Genomic DNA, 20,875 nt, shown 5'->3' on the forward strand with positions numbered 1-20,875 from the left:
TTGTGAACAGGCACCTTTGTGTTGTGTCTTTTAGGTTCCTCTTTAAGTTCTTGTTTTTAAGGGTGCTAGCACGCCAACTGCAGATCATCATCATCAGATCAAGCTGAAGACCTTACCACTTCCTCAGTACTGCGGGTAGTTTGCATCCTGCTTCTGAGCTGCTGAGGCTTGATGCAATCAGTGTGAGATTAAAGGCAGTGCAGAGAGCATGTGGGAGGAAGTACTGTATGTTTGGTTTTTACTTGGTCAGAACAGAACAGGAACAATAACTTAGCAAGAACACAGCCGTGATGAAACCTATATCTGTATGCGCCTCAGCCTAGTCCTTATGTAACGTGGCTCATGTTGCTTGTTTAAAATAACAGTATAGCTTCACAAACACACTATTGGGATTGATCTTGTGTCTTCTGCCTCGCAAACACACATCACCCCCCTCTTGACAACGTCTTACCCAGGTTTAGGTTACCAACACCACTCGTCGTTACACCTTCAAAATATTAGCGTACAGAATGGGAGATGGACGGAGCATTATTCTGAACATTTATGCCCAGTCAGTATATGGCAGAGTCCATGAGCAACTACAAAAACAAAAAAAAATTGGTGTTTCTGTGAGTCTAAGACCACCGAAACAGTGAACATGGTGCCATTGGCCCAGCAGAACTCAGTCAATATGGTAAAAATCCAGACACAAATTAGCCTGGATTCGGCACAGACCTCTCTCTCTCTCCCAACAGATGGGACCCAATTAGCCAGCTGACTCCAGGAGAAATACTTGGGCAGCCAGCCACATGGAGCGTAGAGCCAGGATGCAAATTAATAGAGGGGGGAGGGGATGAAGGGAGGAGGAAAGAGAGGACCTGCCATCTTGGGAAAGTAGAAATTAATTAGGGGGACAGCAGAGGTGGAGGAGCAGTTTTGGAAAACGTAACAAAGAGAAATAGAGCGAGAGAGCGAGAGAGGTGGGTGATGAGAAAGAGAGGTGAAAGTGTTGTATTGAAGACAGGAGAGGAGAAGCAAGAGGAGGAGAGAAAGTGAGGATGGATGGATCCCAGGAGATCTTAGACAAACACACACCTGAAGGGTGTGAATGTAGAAGGATGTATGATTGTAATAACTCCCGGCATTGAATCTTTCTCTATTTATTCATAAGATTATCCAACTGTAAAATCAACAGAGGCGTATTCATTTTGAAACCCATATGTAGTTAGTATTCTATAATTGTCATATTTCCTCCTTCCAACCCATTGATTAAATTAGTGTGGGTGTCAATCACTGATCAATCATTTATAGTGGAGAAAAATACAAAAAAGTACTCTCACTGCCTCAGCTACTATGTATTGTCATGTTTTCACGCAAAACGTACAGCTGCATCTTGCCTTTAGAAAAGCCACTAGGCAAAAACATTGACCAAATTGCCATGTCCACTTTTGTGAACATACACAAACACAGACCAGCATTCCTCTTGCCTCACAGCCTTGAAATGTTTAATTGGAAAATACTTGCAAACACAGTTAAGAAAGATGCATGCCTATTCATGGTTTACCTAAAGAAAGTAGGTTGAACTAAAATTCCACATCCTTGTGTTTTCAGCGACACCTCCAGAACTGGATCCTCAAACACCTGTCAGGTGGATCCAGCTTCAGTCACCTCTAGAGGAAAGCTTGAACCTTTCCTGACGCCACAATCACAGCTCTCAGACTGATTTAAATGTCTCTCCCACTCACCTTAAAAGCAGGTAGAAAGCCTCCCCAAAATAACCTGCCACAAAGCATTAAACTCCAAATGACTATTTTCAAAGCCTCAGATCGGTCAAAAGCTCTCCTCTCTTGTCCTCTGTCTCTCTTCTTATTTTCCCTTCCTCTCTCTCTCTCTCAACTTCAAGGCTGTATTTACTTTGCTGCTATCCCCAGAATCATTCTCCGAAAGTGACACAAAACCTTACTTAAAATAGTATAACATTGACAAATCAGATGAAATAAAACACAACATAAACACAACTATATAGCTACATTTGTTGAAGCTTAACCAAGCTACTGGGTGATCATTCACAGAAAACTGTGGTTTACATGAAAGGGAGAGACTTAAAGAAACATATACTGTATCTTCACCTAATACCTAACTGGAGTGGATCTTTAGAGGGGCAATCTGCGATTCGAAATACAACAAAATGGTCATCACACCCCTTGTTTTGATAAATAGCCGAGGGTTGGGGCTAAATAAATGTTGAAACTGAAATTCTCCACAAACATGTGGCCTCTCTCTGCCATGTATGGGTCTCTAAGACATCTGGTTTTGAAAACCACCTCTTGTTCTGCTGTCCCTGTCACTTCTGATTATGCTTACAAGTCAATTCCCTCCATGGCTCTTATATACAGTTTGTAGGAGTATCCTTTACTGTTTAACCTCCATTTTAGAACCCTTTTAGGTATCAAAAAAATATATTAAAAAATTATTTGATGAAATATAGAAACACATTGAATAGCACGTTCATAAATGGCAGAAACACATAAGGAATAAGGTTTTGAAGTGTCTGTCCTATATCCAGGAGATATTACACATATTTAACCCCCTTTTTGGGGGGGCACAAAAAGACTTCCATTCATTTTTTTAACCTGTACTGAGGTACCTTCAGACAAGTCGTAGAACAAAACGAAGAACACCATCGTGTTCGTGTGAGTCTCATCTTTCCATAGAGGGGTCATATTAGTTCGGACGCTACAGACGTTTTCGTTAAAAGACAGATTTTCAGGATGTCTCCTGGTCTGACTAACAGCCCTGTAGCTCTGCCACTTTCCACCGCAGATGTGGAAGGCCGACATAGGCGGATGGGGTGGATTGAGCCCATACAAAAATACAGATATCTCTAGCTTAAACAGGCTTTCAATTATTCAGTAATTAATTTTTTTTTGAAGCAGTTCAGACTAAAAGCCATGAAAGCCAAGCTCAAGGCTGCCTAAATAGGGAATGGGACATTCCCTCTGGTCCATACAGAAGGCTAGAATACAACCAATCCCAAACCACAGTATTCCTGCTATTTACAATATAATGTTAAAGTATCTTTTACCTCAAAATGCACATATCACTCATCAATAAATGATAGGAAAATAAAAACTCTGTGTGTGCGGGTGTGGTTTTACTATCCTTGCGGGTACCAGAGGTCCTAAAGAAGTGGTTACAACTAGCATTAGGGCTTTGGAGTTAAGGTTAGGTTAAGGGTTAGGGTAAATAGGATTTTTAATGGGAATAAATGTCTGTCTCCAAAAGGATAACAAAACAGATATGATGATGAGATACAGGAGATACAGGAGAACAGACTCAATAAGGTAGCCATTTATTCTTTGTCAGGAGGTAAACATAAAAAATCTGTCATACACCAGGTAAAATGGTAAAACACTTCCACTGACAGGTGGCCAAAAATATCTAACTGAAAGCCATGCCACCACTAAGCCACACCTCCAATTGAATAAACCTCCATATACCAGTTAAACTGGTACTCAAATGTGGCCAAGAGGCGATAACTGAAAGCCAAGCCCCCACTAAGCCATGCCTCCAATATAATTTCCCAGTGTGCCTTGCCTTTTCGAGGGAATTGTAGTATTACCACCCATGACTGTATTTGTTAGTGATACAGACATGGTTATTGAATTTGTTTCTGATCAAGCCTGTGGTTATCACCAATTGAGATTCTAGGTGAGTGGTTTCATTCAAATCTTGTAAGGCCTTACTTTGAAAACATGATTTGTTTATATAGTAGCCTGAAACTATTGGTTTTACAGGCCACATCTGGTCTGCAAGTAGCATTGGAAAATTCTAGTATCTTTCCTGGGAAATGTGGTTAAAGGAGTGAGTTTAGGCTTCCTGAATATTCCCTCCAGTTTCCATGAAGCTTTCAAGTGGGATATCTGAAAGTCCTGGGAACTTTGGGAACATGACCAGCTTTTTTGAAAACCTGCCTGCAAGTCACATTATGCAAAGTGATGTGTAATTCCTATTGGAATCCAGCCAGCATTAGAACAGCCAACAGTTGGGATTTTTATTCCCCTGCAACCTGCATTCAGAATGACTGCCAGGGTTAGGAACATTGGGAGGAGACTACGCATTCCATTTAGACTCTAACAATGATTTCAGTAACAAATGCAAAAACTAACTGATTGGATTAGTTTAGAAAAATGTATTTTATTTATCTTAGTGTAGCATACGATTAATGACGCAAACAATGTACATGCAAAAGCACAGATATAAAAAACTATTTTTCTAAATCAACCTGCAGTAGAACATGCTGGGAAATATGATAATGATAACGGTTATGGTAGAAATTTGCCTAAATGTCCTAACTTCTTGAAAACTCATCTGAGCCATTTTTATAAATCAAGGCTAAAAAGTTGCCGTGTCCGCTCTGCATTAGCCTCAAATGTACACCTTATTCAGATAAAGAGTACATTTACCTTGTTTCATATTCCTTCTGCTGGCTGGCTGAGGCTCACTGCAGGTTGTCAGTTGTCACTTCCCTTTTCAAGATGTGTGAAGGCCAGGGTGTGAGGCCACAGCGTAGATGCATGATGACTTCGGATCCACAATTCGATTGGTCAATAACATAACATCTAGGGTGTGTTGTATGTTTTTCAGCTTTTAACACATTATTTGCAGGAATTGACACAAATTGTGTTGAAAAATGTCATACAAATTCTAAGAGTGTATGTTATGTGTGATGATTGTGAGGCATTATGCAAATTAGACAGTCACAAGACAGGACTTCAAATAGGCCTATGGCATGTCAAGTGAACTGTAGCCTACTGTTCAGATGGGTTAAATGGAAACTGACTGTAGGTCTATAACCTATTGCATTTTCTCTCGAATCCCTAAACGTCTTTGCTCCCCGAAATAAGCAGACCACAGAGAAAACTTAACTGATGTCAACTAAATTGAAGCATTAATTCTATAATTTATGACATTATTCTGGTGAATAAGGGTTCATTTAGTTTTCTATGGCAACATATGACAGAAGAGAACCTGTATGTATCTAATTGTAGACAAGTTGACTAACAAATAGCCTCCAAAAATGTCAGAGATTATAAGCAGAAACATCTAAATTAGGGAAAATACTCCGATTTTCACTTTATCACATACAGTGCATTCAGAAAGTATTCAGACCCCTTGACTTTTTCCACATTTTGTTACGATGCAGCCTTACTCTAAAATGTATTAACAAAAAATATATATAATCAATCTACACACAAGACCCCATAATGACAAATCAAAAACAGGTTTTTAGACATTTTAGCACATTTATTAAAAAGAAAAAACACAGAAATACCAGAAATAGTATTCAAACACTTTGCTATGAGACTCGAAACTGAGCGCAGTTACCCGTTTCCATTGAACATCCTTGAGATGTTTCTACAACTTGAATGGAGTCCATCTGTGTTAAATTCAATTGATTGGACATGATTTGGAAAGGCACACATGTGTATGCATATATAAGGGCTAACAGTTGACAGTGCATGTCATAGCAAAAACCAAGGCATATGACGTCAAAGGAATTGTCCGTAGAGCTCGGAGACAGGCTTGTGTCGAGGGTATTAGAAATGTAGGGTACTAAAAATGTTATGCAGCATTGAAGGTCCCCAAGAACACAGTGGCCTCCATAATTCTTAAATTGAAGAAGTTTGGAACCACCAAGACTCTTCCTAGAGCTGGCCACCTGGCCAAACTGAGCAATCGGGGGAGGAGGGCCTTTGTCAGGGAGGGGAACAAAAACCCAATGGTCACTCTAACAGAGCTCCAGAGTTAATCCGTGGAGATGGGAGAACCTTCCAGAAGGACAACCATCTCTGCAGCACTCCACCAATCAGGCCTTTATAGTAGAGTGGGCAGACGGAAGCCACTCCTCAGTAAAAGGCACATGACAGCCCGCTTGGAGTTTGCCAAAAGGCACCGAAAGGACTCTCAGACCATGATAAACAAGATTCTCTGGTCTGATGAAACCAAGATTTAACTCTTTAGCCTGAATGCCAAGCGTCATATCTGGAGGAAACCTGGCACCATCCCTATTGTGAAGCACGGTGGTCGCAACATCATGCTGTGGGGATGTTTTTCAGTGGCAGGGATTGGGAGACAAGTTAGGATCAGGGGACAGATGAACAGAGCAAAGTACAGAGAGTTCCTTGATGAAAACCTGCTCCTGAGCACTCAGGACCTCAGACTGGGGCGAAGGTTCACCTTCCAACAGAACAATGACCCTAAGCACACGGCCACACACGCATGAGTGGCTTTGGGACAAGTCTCTGAATGTCTTTGAGTGGCCCAACCAGAGCCCGGACTTGGACCCGATCTAACATTTCTGTAGAGACCTGAACATAGCTGTGCAGCGACACTCCCCATCCAACCTGGCAGAGCTTGAGAGGATCTGCAGAGAAGAATGGGAGAAACTCCCCAAATACAGGTGTGCCAAGCTTGTAGGGTCATACTCAAGAAGACTCAAGGCTGTAATCGCTCCCAACAGTGCTTTAAGAAGTACTGAGTAAAGGGAACTGTATACTTATGTAAATGTTTATTTTCAGTTTGCATTTCAACATTTCTAAAAAACCTGCTTTCGCTTTGGTATTATGGGTATTGTGTGTAGATTGATGAGAAAAAAATGATTTAATACATTTTAGAAGAAGGCTGTAACATAACAATATGTGGAAGTCACTGGGTTATGAATACTTTTCAAATACACTGAATAGGCCTAGTCAGGCGGTTGCAGATGGGTTATTAGCAATTGCGGGTGGGTGAGGGTGAACAAACAGCTGACCCGCGGACCATTAGTGTGTCTGTGTGTGTAAAGAAAGGAGTGTAAGCTCTTTGCCCTACAAAGTTAGAAACACATAGGCCTGCCTACACATTGCAAGGGACAACATTCTTTCTCTTTTCTCTCTTTCTGCGAAATGAGGATATAGAGCGGAGTGGGCTCTGAAGTCAAATAGCCTACACGCAACTACAAAAAGACTGTAAATCAACTGCATAACACAATCATTACATCAAATTATGAACAGGGTAGAACATTCGAATTAGTTGTTAGCGTTCTAAAAAAAAACTATTGATTTAGTTTCATTTTGACCTCACCTATCAATGCATTGCATTATAAATGTATTTGTAAACAAAATTGAAATCTACGCAAAAACACGTAAAGTTTGAAGTCTAGGCTAAGTTATGTGTGTAAAAAATAAAGATGTCTGTCCATCAAAGAGCAATCAATGTTTTATTTTCGCAATCGGTCTGATAACGCATGGTTAACATTTCCTTTAACATGATTATCGGAGAAAGGACAACGCACCAAGCCAACAGAGCGCTGCAGGCTCGAGACAGAGCGTATGATATTTCTTCATAACATTGTCTCACCTAGCCTAATGTTGACAGCCTACGCATTGCAACATTTGTAGACATATCCGATAAATAAATTTATATTGTTTACAGAATCAATATAGCCTACCATACATTACAATTTCCACGACAACAATATAATCTCAATCTCACCTTTAATATCCGCTGTTTGTCATGTATGCATTTAGTAGCCTACAGCAGCAATCCACATTCGGCTTCAAGTGTCTGTTTGATAGTTTTTTCTGTCTGTACCTGGGCTCTGTCTCCTCCGAACGAGCATAGACTAGACTGGACTGGCAGCGATTGCGAAATTCTGGCTCCGCGTTCCTCCCTGATCAAGGTGGACTAGGCGACTTCACGGAGTGGTGACAGCAAAGACCGTTTAGTATGTGGTTACCCAGCTAGCAGATTTGGTTCTTCAGAAATTGTGGGAACGTATGTTTTTGGTCTTACATTGTTTGTGGGAACGAAGCCATATGTTTCCTGACCGGTAAAACTTAATATTTTTTTTAACTTGTAATTTTTTTATGTTCTGGGATCAGAAGTGAAAAATTCACCTTTTCTGGGAATGTTTCTTTTTAGGTTACAGGGTAGTTCCTTGAGCGTTTTGCTGGGAGGTTTGAGAATGGAAATTATAAGCTATTTGGAAGTTGTTTAAATAACTTCCATAAAACTTTCACTGAATGTTTCAAAAAAACTTTGAAAAACACTGCTAGCTTATTTTGAGTTAAGTCTTTTTAACTTCACGCACAGATTGAACACATGCAATTTAATTTTCTTAGGCATTAATAATGCCTAACATATTTGTTTTGACACGGTATCTGTGAGATTCAAACCTATAATCTTCTGTTTTCTAGCCATGGAATTAGTCCACTGATCCACCAGGATGGAGCTAGCATGCCATGTAAGTTTAGTCTATTCAAACAGACCCCATTTCAGAGGAAACATGCACTCGGGTGTGGCCAATTAGTGGGCATGGCAAACATACCTGAACACACAACAAAATAGATGACAGAGAGAGTTTTGTTCATACTGAGAACAGAATGTATGTTTTTAAATAACATTTTTAGAATATTCTTTGAACATTACTAAATTTTTCTTGTGGTTTTTATAGAAACTTTTCTTAACTTCCTCAGAACAGGTTGAGGACTTGATTTTATATAGAAGCATGAGGGAACATGTAGGAAACGTTTTGCTAAAGTACTGAAATTCCCACAGAAGAACATTGTTTCCTAATGTTCTTGGAGCAATTTGAGAACATGACTTTAAACAGAACCATGAAGAAAAGGTATGGGAAATGGTATGCGAAAGTACCCTACTGAAATTCCCACAGAAGAACGTTGTTTCCTAATGTTCTCTGAACTTGAGACCATTCCCAATGTCAAACCAGATGCAAAACGTTCCTAGATCATTACCAAATGTAAAATACATGTATCCTTGTTTGAACTTGTAGGAAACGTTATGTGAAAGTAATGAAATACAAAGAAATATTTAAAATTCCTTAAATGTGCTGAGAATGTTCCAAAGCCAAGCAACTATCCTGCACCATTCCCAGAATGCAGTAGGAAGGTTGTATGCAAAACAGTGGCTGCTGGTGTGGAGGAGCTATAAGAGGACAGGCTGTAATAAATGGAACAGAGTCAAACATTCCATTAATTCCATTCCAGCAATTACAATAAGCCCATCCTCCTGTAGCACCTCCCACCAGCTTCCACTGATGTAAAATAACCATAGGTCAACCACGCTCTCACCAAGCTCTAAGAAACATATGGTTATCAGAACGTTATATGCTAGCTGGGAACAATGTGACCGTAGTCATCCTACTAAACCAAATGCAGACCCTTCCACCGCGCTATTCTCAATTTTAATCGATCGATCAATCTTCTGAAAGTTTGTTACGCCCTCTGATAGCCAATTACTGCTACTCGATCTACTTTATGACCAATACCGTTCTGTTTAATTCTTAGATAATGTGAAAAAATAAAATTTTAGTTCAGCACTTCCGGTGTGTAGCGAGAGCCACCTTGTGTGACACAAGGTAGGTGGGTGGTCCTTTGCTCTGGTCCTTTATTCTTGCCATTTGTCAGTTTCTTGTTTACAATTCATTTCTTTATTCTTGACTTCACTTTTTTATTTTAAAATTATAATACGACCTTCATCTAAGTGAGACAATGGTTTAGTCAGAGTTTATGTTATATATCCTGCATAGGCATACATTACATTCCTAGTAGTAAAACACTGTTACTCTGGGTTGAGTGGGGAAAATGGTTTTAATTGGTATTCATTGTTAATAAAAAAAACATTACAGCTGTGGGAATGAATGCCTGATGTGTCTGGGAAATTAACCAACAAACATCTCTGTGAGGTCCACTGCTGAACCCATGACATCACTTCCTCTGGACTTTTCTGTTCTTAACCCTGCAGTGGAAAGCTGTTGTTTGATGTATTTGCTTAAAATGATGAAGGATAATACAATTTTAATGCATTGTGCATCAATCAAGGCTATGTAATGGCCATCTACCCTGGAGCCTGTAAATGAGTGATGTTGTTGAAGGGGCTAAGGGAGTTTGGGACATATAATGGAAGGTTGGCTTGTGTCCCAAATGGTATCTTATGCCTTATTTAGTACATTATTTTCAGTCCAATGGGCCCTGGTTAAAATTAGTGCACTATAAAGGAAATAGGGTACCATTTGGGATGCGACGCTTATGGAAGATTGAGTGAATGAAAATGGATAGTGCTCTGAAATGATAATATTGACTTTGTTACTCAAATTTAGTGGCTCCATAGGGATACCTAGCAGCAGTGGTTCACTAGATTACATACTTGGCTTGGATAGGGCTTGAGAAGGTGTGTGTGTGTGTCAGTGGAGGATCCTCAGTTGTGGAAGGGGAGGACCATCCTCCTCAGTGAATTAAAAAAGTTATAATTTTTAGATAAAACTATACAAAAAAATTCACGTTTGATTAAAACATAATGTTTTGCAATGAAGGTCTACAGTAGCTTCAGCAGCACTCTGTAGGGTAGCACAATGGTGTAGCCAGAGGACAGCTACCTTCTGTTCTCCTCTGGGTACATTGACTTTAATACAAAACTTAGGAGGCTCATGGTTCTCAACCCTTTCCACAGACTTACAGTGCCTTGCGAAAGTATTCGGCCCCCTTGAACTTTGCAACCTTTTGCCACATTTCAGGCTTCAAACATAAAGATATAAAACTGTATTTTTTTGTGAAGAATCAACAAGTGGGACACAATCATGAAGTGGAACGACATTTATTGGATATTTCAAACTTTCTTAACATATCAAAAACTGAAAAATTGGGCGTGCAAAATTATTCAGCCCCCTTAAGTTAATACTTTGTAGCGCCACCTTTTGCTGCGATTACAGCTGTAAGTCGCTTGGGGTATGTCTCTATCAGTTTTGCACATCGAGAGACTGAAATTTTTTCCCATTCCTCCTTGCAAAACAGCTCGAGCTCAGTGAGGTTGGATGGAGAGCATTTGTGAACAGCAGTTTTCAGTTCTTTCCACAGATTCTCGATTGGATTCAGGTCTGGACTTTGACTTGGCCATTCTAACACCTGGATATGTTTATTTTTGAACCATTCCATTGTAGATTTTGCTTTATGTTTTGGATCATTGTCTTGTTGGAAGACAAATCTCCGTCCCAGTCTCAGGTCTTTTGCAGACTCCATCAGGTTTTCTTCCAGAATGGTCCTGTATTTGGCTCCATCCATCTTCCCATCAATTTTAACCATCTTCCCTGTCCCTGCTGAAGAAAAGCAGGCCCAAACCATGATGCTGCCACCACCATGTTTGACAGTGGGGATGGTGTGTTCAGCTGTGTTGCTTTTACGCCAAACATAACGTTTTGCATTGTTGTCAAAAAGTTCAATTTTGGTATCATCTGACCAGAGCACCTTCTTCCACATGTTTGGTGTGTCTCCCCGGTGGCTTGTGGCAAACTTTAAACGACACTTTTTATGGATATCTTTAAGAAATGGCTTTTTTCTTGCCACTTCCATAAAGGCCAGATTTGTGCAATATACGACTGATTGTTGTTCTATGGACAGAGTCTCCCACCTCAGCTGTAGATCTCTGCAGTTCATCCAGAGTGATCATGGGCCTCTTGGCTGCATCTCTGATCAGTCTTCTCCTTGTATGAGCTGAAAGTTTAGAGGGACGGCCAGGTCTTGGTAGATTTGCAGTGGTCTGATACTCCTTCCATTTCAATATTATCGCTTGCACAGTGCTCCTTGGGATGTTTAAAGCTTGGGAAATCTTTTTGTATCCAAATCCGGCTTTAAACTTCTTCACAACAGCATCTCGGACCTGCCTGGTGTGTTCCTTGTTCTTCATGATGCTCTCTGCGCTTTTAACGGACCTCTGAGACTATCACAGTGCAGGTGCATTTATACGGAGACTTGATTACACACAGGTGGATTGTATTTATCATCATTAGTCATTTAGGTCAACATTGGATCATTCAGAGATCCTCACTGAACTTCTGGAGAGAGTTTGCTGCACTGAAAGTAAAGGGGCTGAATAATTTTGCACGCCCAATTTTTCAGTTTTTGATTTGTTAAAAAAGTTTGAAATATCCAATAAATGTCGTTCCACTTCATGATTGTGTCCCACTTGTTGTTGATTCTTCACAAAAAAATACAGTTTTATATCTTTATGTTTGAAGCCTGAAATGTGGCAAAAGGTCGCAAAGTTCAAGGGGGCCGAATACTTTCGCAAGGCACTGTACAAAGTAATTACGACAACTTTCGGAGGACGTCCTCCAGCCTGTCAGAGCTTTTGCAGAATGAACTGACATGTTGTCCACCCAATCAAAAGATCAGAGAATGATTTTAGTACTGAAAGCGTAAGCTACAGCTAGCTAGCACTGCAGTGTATAAAATGTGGTGAGAAGTTTGCTGAAAGAGAAAGAAAGGCAATAGTTAATTTATTCAAAAAGGAAGATTGGTTGTATATATTTTTTTTGTATATATTTTGTATATATTTTTTTACTTTCACTTTCACTTAGCTAGTGAATGTGCTAGCTAGTTTAGCCTACTCAAACACCCAGGTCAAACAGAGAGGGATGCAAAGTTAGCTAACTATCTATGGCTATCTAACACTCTTCCAAATCAAGGTAACCTTTTGGTTTAACTGCTAAACTGCTTTCTGACTGTACACTGTACTGGATGATTGTAGTGGGTTTACTAACGTGTTAATTCTAGTAGCTATGTTGACTATGACGAGTCCGCAATGTAGGCTGTGTGTAGCAGTTATCGTCATGATATGAAGGTTTGGCTTGGAAAGGATTTTTGCCTGGTCACAGACAGGTGATGTGTTGTGCACTGAAGTCCACAAGCGAAGGGAAAAGGTGAGAGGAGGAGAGTGAGTAGATAGTTGCAAGAAGCAATTACATATACAATGAGCAAAGTGATCATCCATCCTAGCTGGAGGGGTGCTCTCATCTTATCTACCAACATAGACAGGGCTCTAACTCCTCTTGCTCCACAATGAAATGGGGTGCAGGCCAGGCAGCAGGCTGTTAGCCAGCCTGCCACTAGCACAGTCAGTGTAGTCAGCTCAGCTATCCCCATTGAGACCGTGTCTGTGCCTCGACCTAGGTTGGGCAAAACTAAACATGGCGGTGTTCGCCTTAGCAATCTCACTAGAATAAAGACCTCCTCCATTCCTGCCATTATTGAAAGAGATCGTGATACCTCACATCTCAAAATAGGGCTACTTAATGTTAGATCTCTCACTTCAAAGGCAGTTATAGACAATGAACTAATCACTGATCCTAATCTTGATGTGATTGGCCTGACTGAAACATGGCTTAAGCCTGATGAATTTACTATGTTAAATTAGGCCTCACCTCCTGGTTACACTAGTGACCATATCCCTCGTGCATCCCGCAAAGGCGGAGGTGTTGCTAACATTTACAATAGCAAATTTCAATTTACAAAAAAAAAAAAAAAACGTTTTCGTCTTTTGAGCTTCCAGTCATGAAATCTATGCAGCCTACTCAATAACTTTTTATAGCTACTGTTTACAGACCTCCTGGGCCATATACAGCGTTCCTCACTGAGATCCCTGAATTCCTATCTGACCCTGTAGTCATAGCAGGTAATATTTGAATTTTTGGTGATTTTAATATTCACATGGAAAAGTCCACAGACCCACTCCAAAAGGCTTTCGGAGCCATCATCGACTCAGTGGGTTTTGTCCAACATGTCTCTGGACCTACTCACTGTCACAGTCCTACTCTGGACCTAGTTTTGTCCCATGGAATAAATGTTGGGGATCTCAATGTTTTTCCTCATAATCCTGGACTATCGGACCACCATTTTATTACATTTGCAATCGCAACAAATAATCTGGTCATCTGGCCAAGGAGCATCAAAAGTCGTTCTATAAATTCTCAGACAACACAAAGATTCCTTGATGCCCTTCCAGACTCCCTCTGCCTGCCCAAGGACGTCAGAGGACAAAAATCAGTTAACCACCTTACTGAGGAACGCAATTTAACCTTGCACAATACCCTAGATGCAGTTGCACCCCTAAAAACGAAAAACATTTGTCACAAGACACTATCTCCCTGGTATACAGAAAATACCCGAGCTCTGAAGCAAGCTTCCAGAAAATTGGAACGGAAATGGCGCCACACCAAACTGGAAGTCTTCCGACTAGCTTGGAAAGACAGTACCGTGCAGTATCGAAGAGCCCTCACTGCTGCTCGATCATCCTATTTTTCCAACCGAATTGGAAATTATTTTTGATACTGTCGCAAAGCTAACTAAAAAGCAGCATTCCCTAAGTGAGGATGGCTTTCACTTCAGCAGTAATACATTCATGAACTTCTTTGAGGAAAAGATCATGATCATTAGAAAGCAAATTACGGACTCCTCTTTAAATCTTCGTATTCCTCCAAAGCTCAGTTGTCCTGAGGCTGCACAACTCTGCCTGGACCTGGGATCAAGAGAGACACGCAAGTGTTTTAGTACTATATCTCTTGATACAATGATGAAAATAATCATGGCCTCTAAACCTTCAAGCTGCATACTGGACCCTATTCAAACTCAACTACTGAAAGAGTTGCTTCCTGTGCTTGGCCCTCCTATGTTGAACATAATAAACGGCTCTCTATCCACCGGATCTGTACCAAACTGACTAAAAGAGGCAGTTATAAAGCCTCTCTTGAAAAAGCCAAACCTTGACCCAGAAAATATAAAGAACTATCGGACTATATCGAATCTTTCATTCCTCTCAAAAATGTTAGAAAAAGCTGTTGTCCAGCAACTTACTGCCTTCCTGAAGACAAACAATGTATACAAAATGCTTCAGTCTGAGACTGCACTTGTGAAGGTGGTAAATTACCTTTTAATGGCGTCAGACCGAGGCTCTGCGTCTGTCCTCGTACTCCTAGACCGTAGTGCTGCTTTTGATACCATCGATCACCACATTATTTTGGAGTGATTGGAAACCCAAATTGGTCTACACGGACAAGTCGCGGCCTGGTTTAGATCTTATCTGTCGGAAAGATATCAGTTTTTCTCTGTGAATGGTTTGTCCTCTGACAAATCAACTGTAAATGTCGGTGTTCCTCAAGGTTACGTTTGACGACCACTATTGTTTTCACTATATATTTTACCTCTTGGGGATGTCATTCGAAAACATAATGTTAACTTTCACTGGTATGCGGATGACACACAGCTGTACATTTCAATGAAACATGGTGAAGCACAAAAATTGCCCTCGCTAGAAGCCTGTGGTTCAGACATAAGGAAGTGGATGGCTGCAAACGTTCTACTTTTAAACTCGATCAAAACAGAGATGCTTGTTTTAGGTCCCAAGAAACAAAGAGATCTTCAGTTGAATCTGACAATTAATCTTGATGGTTGTATAGTCGTCTCAAATAAAACTGTGAAGGACCTCTCGGCGTTAGTCTGCCCCCTATTCTCTCTTTTGACGAACAAATCAAGACTGTTTCAAGGACAGCTTTTTTCTATCTATGTAACATTGCAGAAATCAGAAACTTTCTGTCCAAAAATGATGCAGAAAAATTAATCCATGCTTTTCTTACTTTTAGGTTAGACTATGCAATGATTTACTTTCCTGCTACCCGGATAAAGCACTAAATAAACTTTAGTTAGTGCTAAATATGGCTGCTAGAATCCTGACTATAACTAAATATATGGATCATATTACTGCAGTGCTAGCCTCCCTACACTGGCTTCCTGTTAAGGCAAGGGCTGATTTCAAGGTTTTACTGCTAACATACAAAGCCTTAAATGGGCTTGCTCCTACCTATCTTTCTGATTTGGTCCTGCCGTACATACCTACACGTACGCTACGGTCACTATATGCAGGCCTCCTAATTGTCCCTAGAATTTCTAAGCAAACAGCTGGAGGCAGGGCTTTCTCATATACAGCTCCATTTTTATGGAATGGTCTGCCTACCCATGTGAGAGACGCAGACTCGGTCTCAACTTTTAAGTCTTTACTGAAGACTCATCTCTTCAGTGGGTCATATGATTGTGTGTAGTCTGACCCAGGAGTGTGAAGGTGAACGGAAAGGCTCTGGTGCAACGAACCACCCTTGCTGTCTCTGCCTGGCCGGTTCCCCTCTCTCCACTGGGATTATCTGCCTCTAACCCTATTACAGGGGCTGAGTCACCTCACTTACTGGTGCTCTTTCATGCCGTGACGTGATTTTCCTGTCTGGGTTGTGCCGTGGCGCAGATCTTTGTGGGCCATACTCGGCCTTGTCTCAGGATAGTAAGTTGGTGGTTGAAGATATCCCTCTAGTGGTTTGGGGGCTGTGCTTTGGCAAAGTGGGTGGTGGCAAAGTGTCTCCTGACCCCTCCTGTCTCAGCCTCCAGTATTTATGCTGCAGTAGTTTATGTGTTCGGGGGGCTAGGGTCAGTTTGGTATATCTGGAGTACTTCTCCTGTCTTGTCCTGTGTGAATTTCAGTATGCTCTCTCTAATTCTCTTTCTTTCTCTCTCTTGGAGGACCTGAGCCCTAGGACCATGCCTCAGGACTACCTGGCATGATGACTCCTTGCTGTCCCCAGTCCACCTGGCCGTGCTGCTGCTCCAGTTTCAACTGTTCTGCCTGCGGCTATGGAACCCTGACCTGTTCACCGGACGTGCTACCTTTTCCAGACCTGCTGGTTTCAACTCTCTAGAGACAGCAGTAGCGGTAGAGATACTCCTCACATTTGCTCCTGAGGTGCTGACTTGCTGCAACCTCGACAACTACTGTGATTATTATTATTTGAACATGCTGGTCATTTATAAACATTTGAACATCTTGGCCACGTTCTGTTATAATCTCCACCCGGCACAGCCAGAAGAGGACTGGCCACCCCTCATAGCCTGGTTCCTCTCTAGGTTTCTTCCTAGGTTTTGGCCTTTCTAGGGAGTTTTTCCTAGCCACTGTGTTTCTACACCTGCATTGCTTGATGTTTGGGGTTTTAGGCTGGGTTTCTGTACAGCACTTTGAGATATCAGCTGATGTAAGAAGGGCTATATAAATAAATTTGATTTGATTTGATCATGCTGTTTTTATGTGGCTGCTATGAAAGTGATCTGTTTGCATGTGATCAGGGGTGTATTCATTCCACCGATTCTGTAGAAAAAAGTTTCTTAAACGCAAGCAAACAGAACTAAACCTGGATAAAAATACCTGAATTTATCCAATAGAAACTCACATTTGCAACTGTTGGACTAATAATTACACCCTACATCAGCTAGATTCATGCAAGAGTGTGCAAGGCAATATTGAATGTGTCACTGTCTTTCACCTTGATTACAAAAAATGTTTTCTTGTAAACTTTCATTCATAGGCTAGGTTGTAGCAACCTCATGACGGGTACAGGGAAAATTAAACCTATCGATAATTCATTGACCTAGGTGAATGGGATATGAAAGAAAGTCATCCAATATGCTGTAATAGAAATAAGGCCATGCTCAAAGCATTTTTTTATTATCCTCCCTCATCTTAAATGGCACTGACCACTACTGGTGTGTGTGTGTTTCGTGAATGCCTTTCGTGAACTAACACTCGCACTTTACTTTTTCTCCCCCTTTACTAGCTCAGATTTTTCTGATAGCACCTTTATTTATTTCCACCATCATTTCTCATGTAATACATTTTTTCAAAACAAAACGATCCCACCATGTCAAACGAACAAATTATCTGTCGGCATTTATACAATTGTACCGAAACGTCCCGTTTCCATCACGGCTGTCGTGATTTGTTTTTATATGGTATGACTTTACTCGCATAAAAACTGTGGATGAAAACGTGGTTTATAACTGAGATATGTGAATGTCCCACCTATCTTTCTTAAGATTAATGCACTAACTGTATGTCACTCTGGATAAGAGTGTCTGTTAAATGACTCAAATCTATATGTGCTAGCAGTAATTTTCACAATTCAGTTCCATCTTTTACACTCAAATTTCGCTACAGAGACTCGTGGCACCCATCTAGTTAAATCAACTTAATTTTTCCACAAATAACTGAAAGCACTGAAGCAATTCTTTATTCCAATCTCTCTTTCTTTGTCTCCCCTGTCTGTACCACAAAATAACACAACAACGTTGAGATGCAAGCAACCACAAATGTGTTCAGGTTCATCCACACAACCCCATCCTTGTTTGCATCCTAAATGGCACCCTATTCTCTGTATATTGCACTTTGGGCCCTGGTAAAAAGTAGTGCACTACATAGGGAATATAGTGCCATTTAGGACGCATACTCTAGTTGTGCCGATGGTGGTGAATTAAAACAACCACATGCACTGTGACATTCCAGTCAGATAGTCTGACATGCCAGTCTCCAGCCCAGTCCAAGATCGTGACAATTATCTAGCCATTGCAGGCTTAGTTGGCATTCTGAGGATTCTTTCTCTTTTTCTCTTTCCATCTCTCTCTCTCTCTCTGTAAATCTCTCACTCTTCCTCTTTTTCCTTCGTGGCCCTCACACCGGCCAATTCCATATTTAGTGCACTACTTTTGGTTAGGGCCCAAAGAATAGGGTGCCATTTGGCCTACGACTGTTATAGATAGAAATTTCACCCATTTTCATTCATGGTTATCTGTCTTATTGCGCTGTAATGTTGAGTTCCATGTAAGTCACACTTGAAAAGCACATTTGTCAAACTGTAATATCATAGTCATTTTGTGAGAATGTCCCTAGTGTGCATTGTAAATGGCACCCTATCCCCTACAGTATATCAGTGGTATTCAAAGTGGCCAAAATATAACAAATACAATTAAAATAACTTATTTTAACAACTTATTTTAGGAACAAAACATTTAGTACAGATTAAATATTGGAATCAACGCTGAAAAACGGAACGCCGCACACTGTCCTATACACAGAGGGTACAACACATCAGGAACACTTTCCTAATTTTGAGTTGCACCCCCTTTTGCCCTCAGAACAGCCTCAATCCATTGTGGGCTTGGACTCTACAAGGTGTCAAAAGCATTCACAGTGCAAATTTGTCTTTTGGGTGGTGGACCATTAATGATACACACAGGAAACTGTTGAGGGTGAAACACTCAAATATGTGCACCTGGCACCTACTACCATACCCCGTTCAAAGGCACTTAAATATTTTGTCTTGCCCATTCACCCTCAATGACACACACACAATTCAGGTTTCAATTGCCTCAAGGCTTAAAAATTAGTCTCCTCCTATTCATCTACACCAGGTATTCCCAAACTGGGGAAACTGAAATGCCGTCGGGTATGCCAAATAAAACTGTGATTCACTTTTTCGATAAATATATTTACAGTTGAAGTCGGAAGTTTACATACACCACATTTAGTCTAAGTAAAAATGCCCTGTCTTAGGTCAGTTAGGATCACCACTTTATTTTAAGAATGTGAAATGTCAGAATAATAGTAGAGAGAATGATTTATTTCAGCTTTTATTTCTTTCATCACATTCCCAGTTATCTTGGGTCAAACATTGCGTGTAGCCTTGCATAAACTTCTCACAATAAGTGGCCCATCGTGACAGACCTGGTGTAACGGAGTCAGGTTTGTAGGCCTCCTTGCTCGCACACACTTTTTCAGTTCTGCCCACAAATGTTCTATGGGATTTAGGTCAGGGCTTTGGGATGGCCACTCCAATACCTTGACATTGTTGCCGCCATTTTGACACAAACGTGAAAGTAAGCTTGGGGTCATTGTCCATTTGGAAGACCCATTTGCGACCAGGTTTTAACTTCATGACTGATGTCTTGAGATGTTGCTTCAATATATCCACATAATTTTCTGTCCTCATGATGCCATCTATTTTGTGAAGTGCACCAGTCCCTCCTGCAGCAAAGTACCACCACAACATGATGCTGCAACCCCTGTGCTTCACGGTTGGGATGGTGTTCTTCGGCTTGCAAGCCTCCCCCTTTTTCTTCCAAACATAATGATGGGCATTATGTCCAAACAGTTCTATTTTTGTTTCATCAGACCAGAGGACATTTCCCCTAAAAGTACGATATTTGTCCCCATGTGTAGTTGCAAACCATAATCTGTCTTTTTTGTGGCAGTTTTGGAGCAGTGGCTTCTCCCTTGCTGAGTGGCCTTTCAGGTTATGTCAATATAGGACTTGTTTTTCTGTGGATATAGATACTTTTGTACCTGTTTCCTCCAGCATCTTCACAAGGTCTTTTGCTGTTGTTCTGGGATTGATTTGCACTTTTCGCACCAAAGTACCTAAGGGAATATTTATAATGTGATTTCTGATTTCTGTTGACCCCAACATGGCATATAATTTTATTTATTTTCTGAGCGCCGTCTCAGATTATTGCATGGTTTGCTTTTTCCGTAAAGTTATTTTGTAATCTGACACAGCGGTTGCATTTGCATGTCTAACAATTGTATTTATCGACGTTTGTAATGAGTATTTCTGTAAAATGATGTGGCTCTCTGCAATATCACCAGATGTTTTTGGAACTAGTGAACGTAAAGCGCCAATGTATACTGAGATCCTTTTATATAAATATGAACTTTATCAAACAAAACGTACATATATTGTGTAACATGAAGTCCTATGAGTGTCATCTGATGAAGATCACCAAAGGTCAGTGATTAATTTTATCTCTATTTGTGCTTTTTGTGACGCCTCTCTTTGGCTGGAAAAATTGTAGAATTTTTCTGTGAGTTGGTGGTGACCTAACATAATCGTGTGGTGCTTTTGCTGTAAAGACTATTTGAAATCGGACACTGTGGTGGGATTAACACCACACCACCCACCGTCTTAATCCAATCCTGCATCCCTCACAGGGAGCTTTGTTTAAAGAGTGTGTGTGCGTGCGCGCTGGATGAGATCAAGTAAATCAAACAGATATCGTTTAGTGTCTGGCATCAGAGTGCTTGCCACTTTTAAAGCAACACTTGTGGGATGTTTGTGGGACAGCGGGTCTCCTTGACATGCTGCATTGGAATACTAATCAGTCCTCCAGCAGGGACCCTCTCAACTAATTTAATACAT

General features: G+C 40.8%; 1 protein-coding gene across 2 annotated transcripts in view; it reads right to left on the minus strand.

Moving 5' to 3' along the window:
* LOC110535571 (E3 ubiquitin-protein ligase RNF152) overlaps nucleotides 1–7,753 on the minus strand; it is a 57,738-nt gene extending 49,985 nt beyond the window's left edge. The window contains exons 1-2 of one of the 2 annotated variants that reach the window (XM_021620640.3): nucleotides 7,516–7,719; nucleotides 4,446–4,563 (exon numbers count right to left, since the gene is read on the minus strand). The gene's annotated coding sequence lies outside the window, so the exon portion shown is untranslated. Of the gene's footprint in view, nucleotides 1–4,445; nucleotides 4,564–7,515 lie in introns of both variants that reach the window. The other variant, XM_021620639.3, reaches the window with a different exon arrangement.
* Nucleotides 7,754–20,875: the final 13,122 nt, after the last annotated feature.

The sequence above is a fragment of the Oncorhynchus mykiss genome, chromosome 11 (assembly GCF_057628025.1).
Source record: "Oncorhynchus mykiss isolate SJ-2025 chromosome 11, ASM5762802v1, whole genome shotgun sequence".
Lineage (NCBI taxonomy): Eukaryota > Metazoa > Chordata > Actinopteri > Salmoniformes > Salmonidae > Oncorhynchus > Oncorhynchus mykiss.